A 13,411-nucleotide genomic window follows, 5' to 3' on the forward strand; every position below is an offset into this window, starting at 1 on the left:
AATTGCTCTCAGGTGTAGTGATTCTGCCACTTACCTTCCCTGACTCCGCCCTCCTGTCACAGACCGGCGCTTGACCACGCCCCCGCTGCCACATACCCCCACCGCCCGACTCAGGCCGGGTGGGCGTCCGGCCTGCAGCCGACTCCCCCCCCCTTGACGGGAGAGGAAGTCCGCCATGACCATCTGCGCCCCGGCCTGTGGACCACCTTGAAATTAAAGGGTTGGAGTGCCAGATACCAACGGGTGATCCGCGCGTTGGCATCTTTCATGCGGTGGAGCCACTGGAGGGGCGCGTGGTCCAAACAGAGGGTGAAAGGGCGCCCCAGCAGGTAGTACTGGAGGGTGAGAACCGCCCACTTGATGGCCAAACACTCTTTCTCTATGGTGCTGTAGCGCCCCTCACGCACCGACAGCTTCCTGCTGATGTACAGGATAGGGCGGTCCTCCCCCTCCACCTCCTGGGACAAAACCGCCCCCAGCCCTCTGTCCGACGCATCGGTCTGCAACATAAAGGGGAGAGAAAAGTCAGGGGAGTGTAGAAGTGGCCCCCCACACAGTGCAGCCTTTACCTCTGAGAAAGCCCGCTGGCACTGCTCCGTCCACTGGACCGGATCTGGTGCCCCCTTTTTAGTGAGATCAATCAGCGGGCTGGTGACGTCCGAATAATTAGGTATAAACCTACGATAATAGCCAGCCAGCCCCAGGAACTGTCTCACCCCCTTTTTGGTCTTGGGCCTCGGGCAGGCCGCAATTGCTGCCGTCTTATTAATTTGGGGATGCACCTGCCCATTGCCCAAGTGGAAGCCCAGATACCGTACTTCCACCCGCCCAATCGCACACTTCTTTGGGTTGGCTGTGAGCCCCGCTCGCCTCAGCGACCTAAGGACGGCCCTCAGATGTTCGAGGTGCCGCTGCCAGTCATTACTATAGATGATGATGTCATCTAAATATGCGGCCGCATAAGTGGCATGAGGGCGGAGGACCCTGTCCATCAGCCGCTGAAACATAACGGGCGCCCCAAACAGCCCAAACGGAAGGGTGACGAATTGGTGTAAACCAAACGGTGTGGAAAAGGCCGTTTTTTCTCGGGATAGTGGAGTCAAGGGGATCTGCCAATATCCCTTCGTCAAATCCAGCGTCGAATAAAAGCGAGCAGTGCCGAGTCGATCGAGCAACTCATCAATACGAGGCATTGGGTACGCATCGAATTTAGACACCGCGTTGACTTTTCTATAGTCCACACAGAACCGGACCGACCCGTCGACCTTGGGTACCAAGACCACCAGGCTGCTCCAGTCACTGTGGGACTCCTTGACGATGCCCATTTCAAGCATAGCTTTGAGTTCTTCCCAAACCACTTTTTTCTTGTGTTCTGGTAACTTGTAAGGGTGGCTGCGCACTATCACCCCTGGGGGTGTCTCAATGTAGTGCTCTATGAGGTTGGTGCGGCCGGGCAGGGGCAAGAACACGTCTGAAAACTCGGTCTGCAACTGGGCAACCTCCACGAGTTGGGTCGGGGAGAGGTGGTCTCCACAGGGGACCGGAGAGGTATGTGATACCAATGCTCCCTTTTGAACCTCCGGCCCCAGCTCTGGCTTCTCCGGAACCACCAACACCAATGCCACAGGGACCTCCTCGTTCCAGAGTTTGAGCAGATTGAGGTGGTAAATCTATAGCGCCCCACCCCTGTCCGTTCGCCTCACCTCATAGTCGATGTCTCCGACTCACCGTGTGACCTCAAAGGGTCCTTGCCACTTGGCGATCAATTTGGAGCTTGATGTGGGCAACAGTACGAGTACTTTATCTCCCAGTGCGAACTCCCTAAGGTGCGTACCCCTGTCGTACAGGCGGGTTTGCCGTTCTTGGGCCAGCCGCAAATTCTCCTGGGTTAGGCATGTGAGTGTGTGGAGTTTTGCGCGCATGTCAATAACGTATTGAATTTCATTTTTACTTGGTGAAGGTCCCGCCTCCCAATTTTCTCGCAGCACATCTAGAATGCTGCATGGCTTACGCCCATACAACAATTCGAACAGGGAGAACCCCGTGGAGGCTTGGGGGACGTCTTGCACTGCAAATAACAATGGTTTGAGCCATTTATCCCAATTACGTGCGTCCTCGCTAGCAAATTTTTTAATTATATTTTTGAGGGTGCGATTGAACCGTTCAACTAAACTGTCCGTTTGTGGGTGATACATGCTGGTGTGGATCGGCTTAATTCCCAATAACCCATACAGTTTGCTCAGTGTGTGTGACATAAACGAGGTGTCTTGGTCAGTCAGAATCTTTCGGGATTCCGACTCGGGAGATGACGCAGAAGAACACTTCTGCAATACTGCGTGCTGAGATATTATGAAGAGGCACTGCTTCCGGGTATCGCATTGCATAGTCCACCAGAACTCAAATAAAGTGGTACCCTCGTGTTGACCGATCTAATGGCCCAACGAGATCCATCCCAATTCTTTCGAACGGGGTCTCGATTAATGGGAGAGGGCACAAAGGCACTTTTGGAATGGCCGCTGGATTTACTAACTGACATTCGCGGCATGCCGTACACCACCTATTGACATCACTGCAAATCCCTGGCCAATAGAACCGGGCCATTATTTGGGCTAGTGTTTTATCCTGCCCTAAGTGTCCAGCCATGGGATTAAAGTGAGCCGCCTGGAATACCAATTCCCGGTGGCTATTTGGAATCAAAAGCTGCATGACTTGCTCTTTAGTCTGAGTGTCCTGCGTCACTCGGTATAATCTATCCTTCATAATAGAAAAATAGGGGAAGGATGGGGTGGCATTTGGCTGGAGCATTTGACCATCGATTACTCTCACTTGGTCAAACGCATGCCGCAGAGTCTCGTCTCACGACTGCTCTAACGGAAAATCCGGGAGGGATTCCCCGAGAGAGGGAGGAGGAGCCTGCTGCTCCTCACTCTGACGCGGAGATGACTTAGACAGCTCTGTGACAGCTGCTCCCGCCAATGCGACACCGGGACCTCCCCCTGCTGAACTACGGCAGGACTCCCTCTTCACTAAATGGCTCATTAACTCCCTGAATCCCGGCCAATCAGTCCCCAAAATTATCGAGTGGGTGAGGCGAGGATTAACCGCAGCCTTTACTCTAAATTTTTCCCCTCGGAAAAGAATGTGGACCGACACTAAAGGGTAGCTGTGAACATCCACGTGCACACACAACACCTTCACCCCCTGTGCTTCCCCCAATGCCTTGTCTTGCACCAGGCTTTGGTGAATTGAGGTCTGATTACAGTCAGAGTCCACCAACGCCTAATATGTATCCCCTTGGATACTCACCAGTATGCGATACGCTCCTGCCCGATCGAGGGCGGCTCCTGGTGCGTCGGGGATCCGAACCACAGCACCCACTTCCATTGCCGAGCACTGCTGTTGGAGGTTGCCCGGCTCCCCGCAGCGCCAGCAAACTGGCCCGGGCTTCTTCTCTGCACCGGCGCTCTGGGGCTCACTCACCAGAGGGGGGGGAAGAGACAGACACAGAAGGGAAAAACAGGAGGGCACTGTGGGTGCGGCGGGCCGGCTGGGGTGGAGCTGGCCCCCATCTCCGCGGTGAAGGAATGGGGAGAGGACAAGACACAGGAGGGGGGGAGAGAGAGAGAGGGAAGAAGAGGATGTCCACTGTCCTGCTGTCAGAGCAGCCACCAAATGGTCCTCCACCGACTGTATGGCCTGATCCAGCGATGTCGGGCGGTGGCACTGGACCCACTCTGCGGTCCCCTCTGGTAGGTGGGCGATGAACTGCTCCAGTACCACCTGATCAATGATTCCCTCGGCGTCGCGGTTGTCAGCCCTCAACCACCGCCAGCAGGCGTCCCGGAGCTGCTGGCCAAACGCGAACGGCCGGCCGACTTCCTCCAGGCGCAGAGCACAGAAGCACTGTCACTGCTGTTCGGGGGTGCGCCCCACCCGCTGGAGGACGGCCCGGCAAAGGTCCACGTAGACCAGCCAGTGGGGAGCTGTAGCACGGTCAGCTGCGCTTCGCCCGTTAACAGGGGGAGGAGGCGCGCCACACGCTGTTCCACCGGCCAGCCAGAGGCCTCTGCTGCCTGCTTGAAGAGCGTGAGGAAGGCCTCGGGGTCGTCATGCGGGCCCATCTTAGTTAGGGTGAGGGGAGAAGGGCCCACGGCGGTGGAGGTGGTGGACCCCGCCGACGCGAGGAGGTGCCGGAACGCCTGTCGATCTTCCTGCTGCGCCAACACCAGGGCCTCGAACCGGTGCTCTTGCTCTTTCCGGAGAGTGACTAGTGCCTGGTGCTGGCTCTGCTGGGCCGTGGCGAGGGCGTGGACCAGGTCTGTGAAGGGGGAGGACTCCATGGGGCTTTTCTTTTCCTGTGCTCCGTCCCGGGTTTCAGCACCACTGTGGCAGTTCGTATGAGTGGGAGGAGCACAGAAAGACGGCAGGCCAGAATTAAGTTCCAAAATCTTTTTATTTTCAGCTTTTCAGCTGCAACACTCTCCCAGCCATACACGCACACACACATGCGCACGCACACACACACACACACACACACACGAGTCTTCTGGTTGGGGAGAGAGCTCCCCTCTGCTCTCACTCTCTCCTTAAATAGGGCGCAGTCACTGGGGAAGACACACAAACACATGTTAATAGACCTCAGGTGCAATGATTCTGCCACTTACCTTCCCTGACTCCACCCTCCGGTCACAGACCGACGCTTGACCACGCCCCCACTGCCACAGCCCCTTTTTAATTATTTTATTTATTATTTTTTGTTTGTTGTTTTATGTGTATCTAATTTGTAGTTGTCAGTCCTGTATGGTGGCTCGGTGGTGTAGTGGTTAGCGCTGTCACCTCACAGCAAGAAGTTCCAGGTTTGAGCCCCGTGGCTGGCAAGGGCCTTTCTGTGTGGAGTTTGCATGTTCTCCCCGTGTCCGCGTGGGTTTCCTCCGGGTGCTCCGGTTTCCCCCACAGTCCAAAGACATGCAGGTTAGGTTAACTGGTGACTCTAAATTGACCGTAGGTGTGAATGTGAGTGTGAATGGTTGTCTGTGTCTATGTGTCAGCCCTGTGATGATCTGACGACTTGTCCAGGGTGTACCCTGCCTTTCACCCGTAGTCAGCTGGGATAGGCTCCAGCTTGCCTGTGACCCTGTAGAACAGGATAAAGTGGCTAGAGTTAATGAGATGAGATGAGTCCTGTGCGCTGTGATGTGTGCACCTAAAGGCACGCCTTGGGCTGCATGCGCTGAATGGACTCCAGCACATGCACCGTGAACAAGGCGCACCTGAGCTCAATTAATGAACTTTGTGTTTGCCTATTTAAGGACAGTGCTGATGCATTTGCATTGCAAAGTATTACGCAACATTAAGTACACATTACTGAGCCTTTCTACCCATGTTCTTGTTTTCCTGGTTTCTTGATTCTTGTGCCTATTTCTCGTTATTGTTCTCGCATAGCCTTTGATGTTACTGTTTGCACCTTGACCGACCCTTTTCCCTGTTTTCACGTTTCTGATCTAGCTTGCTGTTTTGGATTTTTTGCCCATGTATACAACCCCGATTCCAAAATAGTTGGGACAAAGTACAAATTGTAAATAAAAATGGACTGCAATAATTTACAAATCACAAAAACTGATATTGTATTCACAATAGAACATAGACAACATATCAAATGTCGAAAGTGAGACATTTTGAAATTTCATGCCAAATATTGGCTCATTTGAAGTTTCATGACAGCAACACATCTCAAAAAAGTTGGGACAGGGGCAATAAGAGGCTGGAAAAGTTAAAGGTACAAAAAAGGTACAGCTGGAGGACCAAATTGCAACTCATTAGGTCAATTGGCAATAGGTCATTAACATGACTGGGTATAAAAAGAGCATCTTGGAATGACAGCGGCTCTCAGAAGTAAAGATGGGAAGAGGATCACCAATCCCCCTAATTCTGCGCCAACAAATAGTGCAGAATCCACACAGGTGATTCTCTCCATCGTAGGGTGAAGGAGGATAAGCATCGGTACACCGGTGGAAATATGAGGCTCGCGGCAGGGACGGGGGAAACGCAGAAACGGCATGGAATCGCGTACTGAAACACGTCCACTACATCCATTGTAAGACGAAGTATTCTGTCAGGTACATGAGGGAGGCAGATGTAAATGCAGAAGTTTTCAGTTTAATAAAGTGCAGAATATATTTTCAGTGAAACAATATACAACCCCGATTCCAAAAAAGTTGGGACAAAGTCCAAATTGTAAATAAAAATGGAATGCAATGATGTGGAAGTTTCAAAATTCCATATTTTATTCAGAATAGAACATAGAAGACATAACAAATGTTTAAACTGAAAAAATGTATCATTTAAAGAGAAAAATTAGGTGATTTTAAATTTCATGACAACAACACATCTCAAAAAAGTTGGGACAAGGCCATGTTTACCAGTGTGAGACATCCTCTTTTCTCTTTACAACAGTCTGTAAACATCTGGGGCCTGAGGAGACAAGTTGCTCAAGTTTAGGGATAGGAATGTTAACCCATTCTTGTCTAATGTAGGATTCTAGTTGCTCAACTGTCTTAGGTCTTTTTTTGTCGTATCTTCCGTTTTATGATGCGCCAAATGTTTTCTGTGGGTGAAAGATCTGGACTGCAGGCTGGCCAGTTCAGTACCCGGACCCTTCTTCTACGCAGCCATGATGCTGTAATTGATGCAGTATGTGGTTTGGCATTGTCATGTTGGAAAATGCAAGGTCTTCCCTGAAAGAGACGTCATCTGGATGGGAGCATATGTTGCTCTAGAACCTGGATATACCTTTCAGCATTGATGGTGTCTTTCCAGATGTGTAAGCTGCCCATGCCACACGCACTAATGCAACCCCATACCATCAGAGATGCAGGCTTCTGAACTGAGTGCTGATAACAACTTGGGTCATCCTTCTCCTCTTTAGTCCGAATGACATGGCGTCCCTGATTTCCATAAAGAACTTCAAATTTTGATTCGTCTGACCACAGAACAGTTTTCCACTTTGCCACAGTCCATTTTAAACGAGCCTTGGCCCATAGAAGACGTCTGCGCTTCTGGATCATGTTTAGATACGGCTTCTTCTTTGAACTATAGAGTTTTAGCTGGCAACGGCGGATGGCACGGTGAATTGTGTTCACAGATAATGTTTTCTGGAAATATTCCTGAGCCCATTTTGTGATTTCCAATACAGAAGCATGCCTGTATGTGATGCAGTGCCGTCTAAGGGCACTGAATCTTTTGATGATATTATGCACTGTAGATGATGATATGTGGCAGATCACAGAATCCAGGGACACATGTCGGCCCGGGGGCATTTTGGGTTATTGACAGATTCAGAAAGTACAGTTTCTAAGCTTTCCAATGATGCCTTCCATGTGGAGATCTGACAATATTTGAAGAATGTGTGGCCTTTTGAAAGTGTATACTTCTTAAAACAGAAAAGGGAGAAAATCGCCCTCAAAGTTTTCCATCTCAGCTACTCTGGGTGTAGGGCGGGCACATAATGGTGCTCATTTGCATGACATTAAGGAAAGCCCTACCCCCTACGAGCTAGCACGATACTATTTTCATGTAAACAAAGATCACCACGTCAATTTTCCTTCCATGCAAAGTATGCCCAACACAATTATGAAGTACAAAAATAAGTCCTAAAGTATACTTTAACGTTTGGTGGTTGAAAAATTACTCACACCGTAAGAAAGAAAGATAGCACGATGATGACACAACTAACACAAGAAACTAAGTCAAAATCTCATCTCATCTCATTATCTCTAGCCACTTTATCCTTCTACAGGGTCGCAGGCAAGCTGGAGCCTATCCCAGCTGACTACGGACGAAAGGCGGGGTACACCCTGGACAAGTCGCCAGGTTAAGTCAAAAACATTTTTAAATTTTTTTTTAATGTAAAAAATTTAATTTTTTTTTTTTCAAAAATCCAAAATAGCAAAAGGCACCACTTCAAATGTTGCTTGATATGTATACAAATTTTCTTGAAGTTATCTTCAGTAGTTTTAAAGATTTGGCCCGGAAACAAAAACTTGACCAGACGGACAGAACCCATTTCTAGATTCCCTGCCAAACATTGTTTGGGTGGGGGATAATGAGCTAAATGTGAGGAAAGTGAGCTAAATATATAAAATTTCAGCTATAAAATTGTAAGTGATTTTTTTTTTTCACATTCGGCACTCCATAGCCAAAGAGTGTATAAAAATGAAGTTATGAAGTAATGAAAGTCACTGAACTGATATAACTTTCATTATTTCACTATAACTTCATTTTTATACTCAATTTGACCATTTTTCTTACTTTTGATAATGAAGGAACATTTGATTGTGCATCAGGTATTGTGGTGAAGAAAGTAAATTTCTTTGTTTTACTAATTTTCAATGATGTCAACATAAGGGGATGCAAACCTTTACACCCAACTGGACATTTGCTTGTGTTTTATCTATTTTCTGTTTTGTAAAGTTGCAGTGCTACTTGTGAACTCTTACATGTTGTTTAAGTGTTCTTTAAGACCTAAAAGAAAATACACTGCGTTTTGTGCAAAGCTATTGCACTTTAAAATGAGACTCTTGAAAATGTCACTGGACAATTTAGCTGAGATGTACTCAGGTTGAAATGTTTTCTTGTTAAAATGTTCTTAAAAAGGGTTCTGAGATAAAAGGGATCAGCCAGAGGTCAAGTGCCTTATTTGAAAAAATGTTAACACCTTTACTCAGGCTACGTTTACATTAGACCGTATCTGTCTCGTTTTCTTCGCAGATGCACTGTCCGTTTACATTAAAACGCCTGGAAATGCCGGGAAACGGGAATCCGCCAGGGTCCACGTATTCAATCCAGATCGTGTCAGCTCCGGTGCTGTGTAAACATTGAGAATACGCGGATACGCTGTGCGGAGCTCTAGCTGGCATCTCATTGGACAACGTCACTGTGACATCCACCTTCCTGATTCGCTGGCGTTGGTCATGTGACGCGACTGCTGAAAAACGGCGCGGACTTCCACCTTGTATCACCTTTCATTAAAGAGTATAAAAGTATGAAAATACTGCAAATACTGATGCAAATACTGCCCATTGTGTAGTTATGATTGTCTTTAGGCTTGCCATCCTTCCACTTGCAAGTGGTAAGTGATATGCGCTGGGATCACACACACAGCGGCTCAGTCCCGAATCACAGCTTGTTCACTTCACTCGCGCGCTCTGTGAGCTGCGCAAGGCCGGAGTGCGCACCCTCCAGAGGGCACTCGCTGTTCAGGGCGGAGTGATTTGGAGCGCAGGATGCCTGCGGAGCTGAGCGTATCCGTGTATTGGTATTGCTATGTGCACACAAATGGTGTATTGGTGTTGCTGTGTGCACACTAATCGTTTTAAAAACGTTAATCTGATGATCTGCTGATACGGTCTAATGTAAACATGGGCTCAGACTAAGGCTCTTAATAAGAATGTTAAGAAAGTATTTTTGTCAGCACCGATGTAGGTGCAGAGTTTTCTTTCAAAGCACCAGACTGTACTGTATTATGGAAAACATAATAATGGTGCTGTTGTTTAAGAGGATGTTTTGTTTTGTAGTAACCTTATTTGAAGACAATTTTATTGCATTAAAAAAACTACATAAAACAAATGCATATTAGAACAGTAGTGTTAAAAAATTGGATGAAGAATTATGTGAATATTACTGAATATTTCTCAAATAAAAGTACAGAAAATTAAAAATAAATAAATAAATGAAAACCCATGCATGTTTAGCAGAGATTTGTAATTTGATGAAAAGGTAGTTCAAGTAAAAATTATTATTGATTATTGAGTAAAATTTAGTGACAAAGACAGATAATTCCAGGTAAAGGTTACTTGAGTATTTTGATAGCAGCAATTCCTACCTGCGAGTCGACTTTACTTGAGAATATCCAGAGTAAAAATGTACTAAGAATTTCTGTGTGGAAAATGTTACTCAAGTTTTTCGAAGTAAATGTCACTCCATATGTTTTTCAGTGTAGTGTTTCTGTTTGGGCTTTTCCAAAATAATACAAATAATGAGCAGCCACAAAACTGTGTTGGAAAAGGAGGACAGGAGCTTTAAGGCTGCTTCAGAAAAATACAGTTTATCCCTGTGTTTGTGCTCAGAGGGAATTTCCGGAAGTCAAGCAAAAAATCACAGAGCAAAATGGGTTTGAAAAGCCTGCTGCATCAGTGGATTCTGAATTTTACACCTGATTTAAAGCGGCTCACTAGTTCAACATGAACAGTTTCATTTAACTTTACAAAAATAGCAACAGATCACAAATAGAAAAAAAAATATTTACATGCTGAAATTAAACAGTAAATTCCTGCATTGGCATATAAATCGAAGTCGAGCAAAAATTACAGAGCAAAATGTGTTTCAAAAGCCTGCTGCATCAGTGGATTCTGAATTTTACACCTGATTTAAAACGTCTCACTAGTTGAGCATGAACAGTTTCATTTATCTTTACTTTCTGAGGAGGCTGAGGAAGTTTGGTATGTCACCCAAGATCCTCAGCAACTTATACAGCTGCTTGATTGAGAGCATCCTGACCAACTGCATCACTGTGTGGTACGGCAGCACTACAGCAATGGACCACAAACGCCTGCAGAGGGTGGTGAAGACTGTTGAGAGGATCACCAAAACTCCACTCCCCTCTCTGCAGAGCATCTACGACTGCAGAGTCCACAGGAGAGCTGCCTCCATCCTCAAAGACCCCACCCACCCCCAGCAAGGACTGTTCACACTCCTACCCTCAGGCCAGAGGTGCAGAAGTCTGAAATGTAAAACTGTCAGACTAAAGAACTCTTTCTTTCCCACCGCCATCAGACTCCTGAACAGCTGACAGGAGTCTATAGACTACCTCCCTGTAAACTGTCCTCTACCATGGACTACCTCCCTGTAAACTCTCCTTGACTGTTTACATCTGATGACATTGTTTTGCACATATTTGCACATTACTGCCATTTTCCTGCTGTTTCCTTGACTGTTTACGTCTGGTTACATTGTTTGCACATTCGCACATTACTGCCCTTCTGCTGCTACATCTGATCATTGCCTTATTTTGTATTACACTAGCTATTTTGCACTACATTTAACCTTTATTTTGTACTACACTGGGTGTTTTTGTTGCTTTCCTTTGCTTTTATTTTTGCACAATATTGCCTTACTTTGTATTACTTCTTCTGCCTATTTATTTATTTGTAATTGGCATTCATGGTGGACAGCAAATTAAGAATTTCATTGTGCAAGTGGACATGTCCTGACTGTGCATATGACAACAAACACTTTGAAACACTTGAAAATAGAATGAAAACACACACACACATGATCCTTGTGCACTGACCTGAGAAGAGCAGGGTCACTGACATAAGATGAACCATATCTGGAGGGGAAAAAAAATCCAATATTATTTTTTATGAATTAACAATATGACTCTCTCTGTCTCTCTATGTCCTGTTATCACTTACATCTCTCTCTCTCGCTCTCAAAAAAACACAACTTCACAATTTTGCCAGGAAACTGGAAAGAGTGAACTCCTCTGTCTAAAGCACCATTAATAACATGCATTAATATAAACCTTTTGTCCAGGTTACAGCCGGAGCTACTGTCCGAGATGTGCTGTTATACAGAAATAATATACACCTTCTGACCAATAATATTCAAGAATTCAACCATGCAGTGCTATAAATATATCCATATATACATCCATCCATACATACAGAATAAGTAGATATCCCTGCCTGATGTATGTCCTGTACTCCACACAGGGTGTGTGTTGAGAGTTTGTGGTAATGTGTTCACCTGTTTGTCTTCGCACATTATGCACCTGAACATAACGAACCTCATATTATACAGTATCACAGTCCTCTTTTAACCCCTCCCATCCCATTACTTTCAGCGTCAGAGCTGCTGGTTCTGATAAACAGGAAATTTCAGTGGTATGACTTTGCATGAGTTTCAATACACCAGTCATTGTGACAACATAAAATACAACTTCACCCCCTTTTACTTTTTCACATATTTCATTGTTACTACCTTGGATTTGAAGTTATTTGTGATTTTAGCATGTGATTTACACAATGAAGGTGATAAATGAAGACCACTAATAAACAGCGATTTTCAGTTCTTGCCACAAACCTGACGACCTTCCAGTTCCTGCTGATGACGAGGATCCCCACAATATGATCCTACCACCACTGTGCTTCACTGTGGGGATGGTCTTCTCAGAGTGATGAGCAGTGTTGTGATTGTCAAATGTGATGCTTTAAGCCAAGCCTAGAGTTAATAATGGATTTCTTCCTACAACTCTTGCATAAATCCCAGCTTTCTGGAGTTTCTCTGGTTATCCTGTGAACACCTTCCCACATCTGAGCTGTGGATCTCTCCAGCTAGACCAGTTATTTGGCCTCTTGCTTGTTTCTCTGATTAAGCTGCATATGAAGTGATTTTTTTTATGTACAGTGCCTTGAAAAAGTATTCATACCCCTTGAACTTTTTCACATTTTTCCACCTTACAACCACGAACTTAAAGGTCCCATGGCATCGTTTTTTCATTAATTGTGCGGTGGTCTCTAGTATGAATGAATGCCCTGTGAGCCGGTTTTGGTGAAAAAAATGCTGTGGTTCTCCTGTTTCAGGCTGTTCTAGTTTGGTGGAGGAGCGGGTGGCGGGAGAGCGACAGGATTTCAGCTCTTATCATTAATATTCATGACATGTAAACGTGTTACCTCTGATTGGCTAACAGCACTGTGACGCTACCTCCAGTGGGTCAGAACAAGCGGATGTGGGTGTCTTACTATGGTGAGCGAGAAGGAACAAACTGCGAAGGGAAAAATACCGCGCGCTGACGTCATTAAGGTGCGACGCGAGGAAATAATCAACAAATGTTTTGGTTTTTACTGAACAAACAAACAAATAAAATGAATGAGTGACTTAAAAAAAAGAATGTGGGTGTCTTTGTAAAAACTGTTTTGATTGGCTATTATAACAGAGCGTGCTGCATGCTTTTTGGTTTTGTAGCGCAGAGTACCTGGCTAACTGCAGGAAGCGGTTAGCTGCACAGCTAATGTAGCCATTGCAAGGCTAATGCACCGATTTTAAAACACGGCAAAACATAAGCTCATAAGTTGCAGTCAATTTCCAGACTAAACTCAGTTTAACAGAGCATGCTGCATGCTTTTTGGTTTTGTAGCGCAGAGTACCTGGCTAACTGCAGGAAGCGGTTAGCTGCACAGCTAATGTAGCCATTGCAAGGCTAACGCACCGATTTTAAAACACGGCAAAACGACTTAACAGTTATACACTTACTTGTTCGCTGTTTGTGGCTGATGCGGCAGGGATGCTTGGTACAGACCCAGGCTTCAGTGACAGTTGATGTGCAAAACCTGCCCTGTACTGTCCCAAGTTG

General features: G+C 46.2%; 1 protein-coding gene across 4 annotated transcripts in view; it reads right to left on the reverse strand.

Annotated features, from left to right (window-relative positions):
• The window catches only part of LOC132865944 (macrophage mannose receptor 1-like), a 99,764-nt gene extending 87,954 nt beyond the window's left edge, over positions 1 to 11,810 (reverse strand). For all 4 annotated transcript variants that reach the window (XM_060898443.1, XM_060898442.1, XM_060898440.1 and 1 more), the window contains exons 1-2: positions 11,724 to 11,810; positions 11,348 to 11,386 (exon numbers count right to left, since the gene is read on the reverse strand). The gene's annotated coding sequence lies outside the window, so the exon portion shown is untranslated. The remainder of the gene's footprint in view (positions 1 to 11,347; positions 11,387 to 11,723) is intronic.
• Positions 11,811 to 13,411: the final 1,601 nt, after the last annotated feature.

The sequence above is a fragment of the Neoarius graeffei genome, chromosome 18 (genome assembly GCF_027579695.1).
Source record: "Neoarius graeffei isolate fNeoGra1 chromosome 18, fNeoGra1.pri, whole genome shotgun sequence".
Taxonomy (NCBI): domain Eukaryota; kingdom Metazoa; phylum Chordata; class Actinopteri; order Siluriformes; family Ariidae; genus Neoarius; species Neoarius graeffei.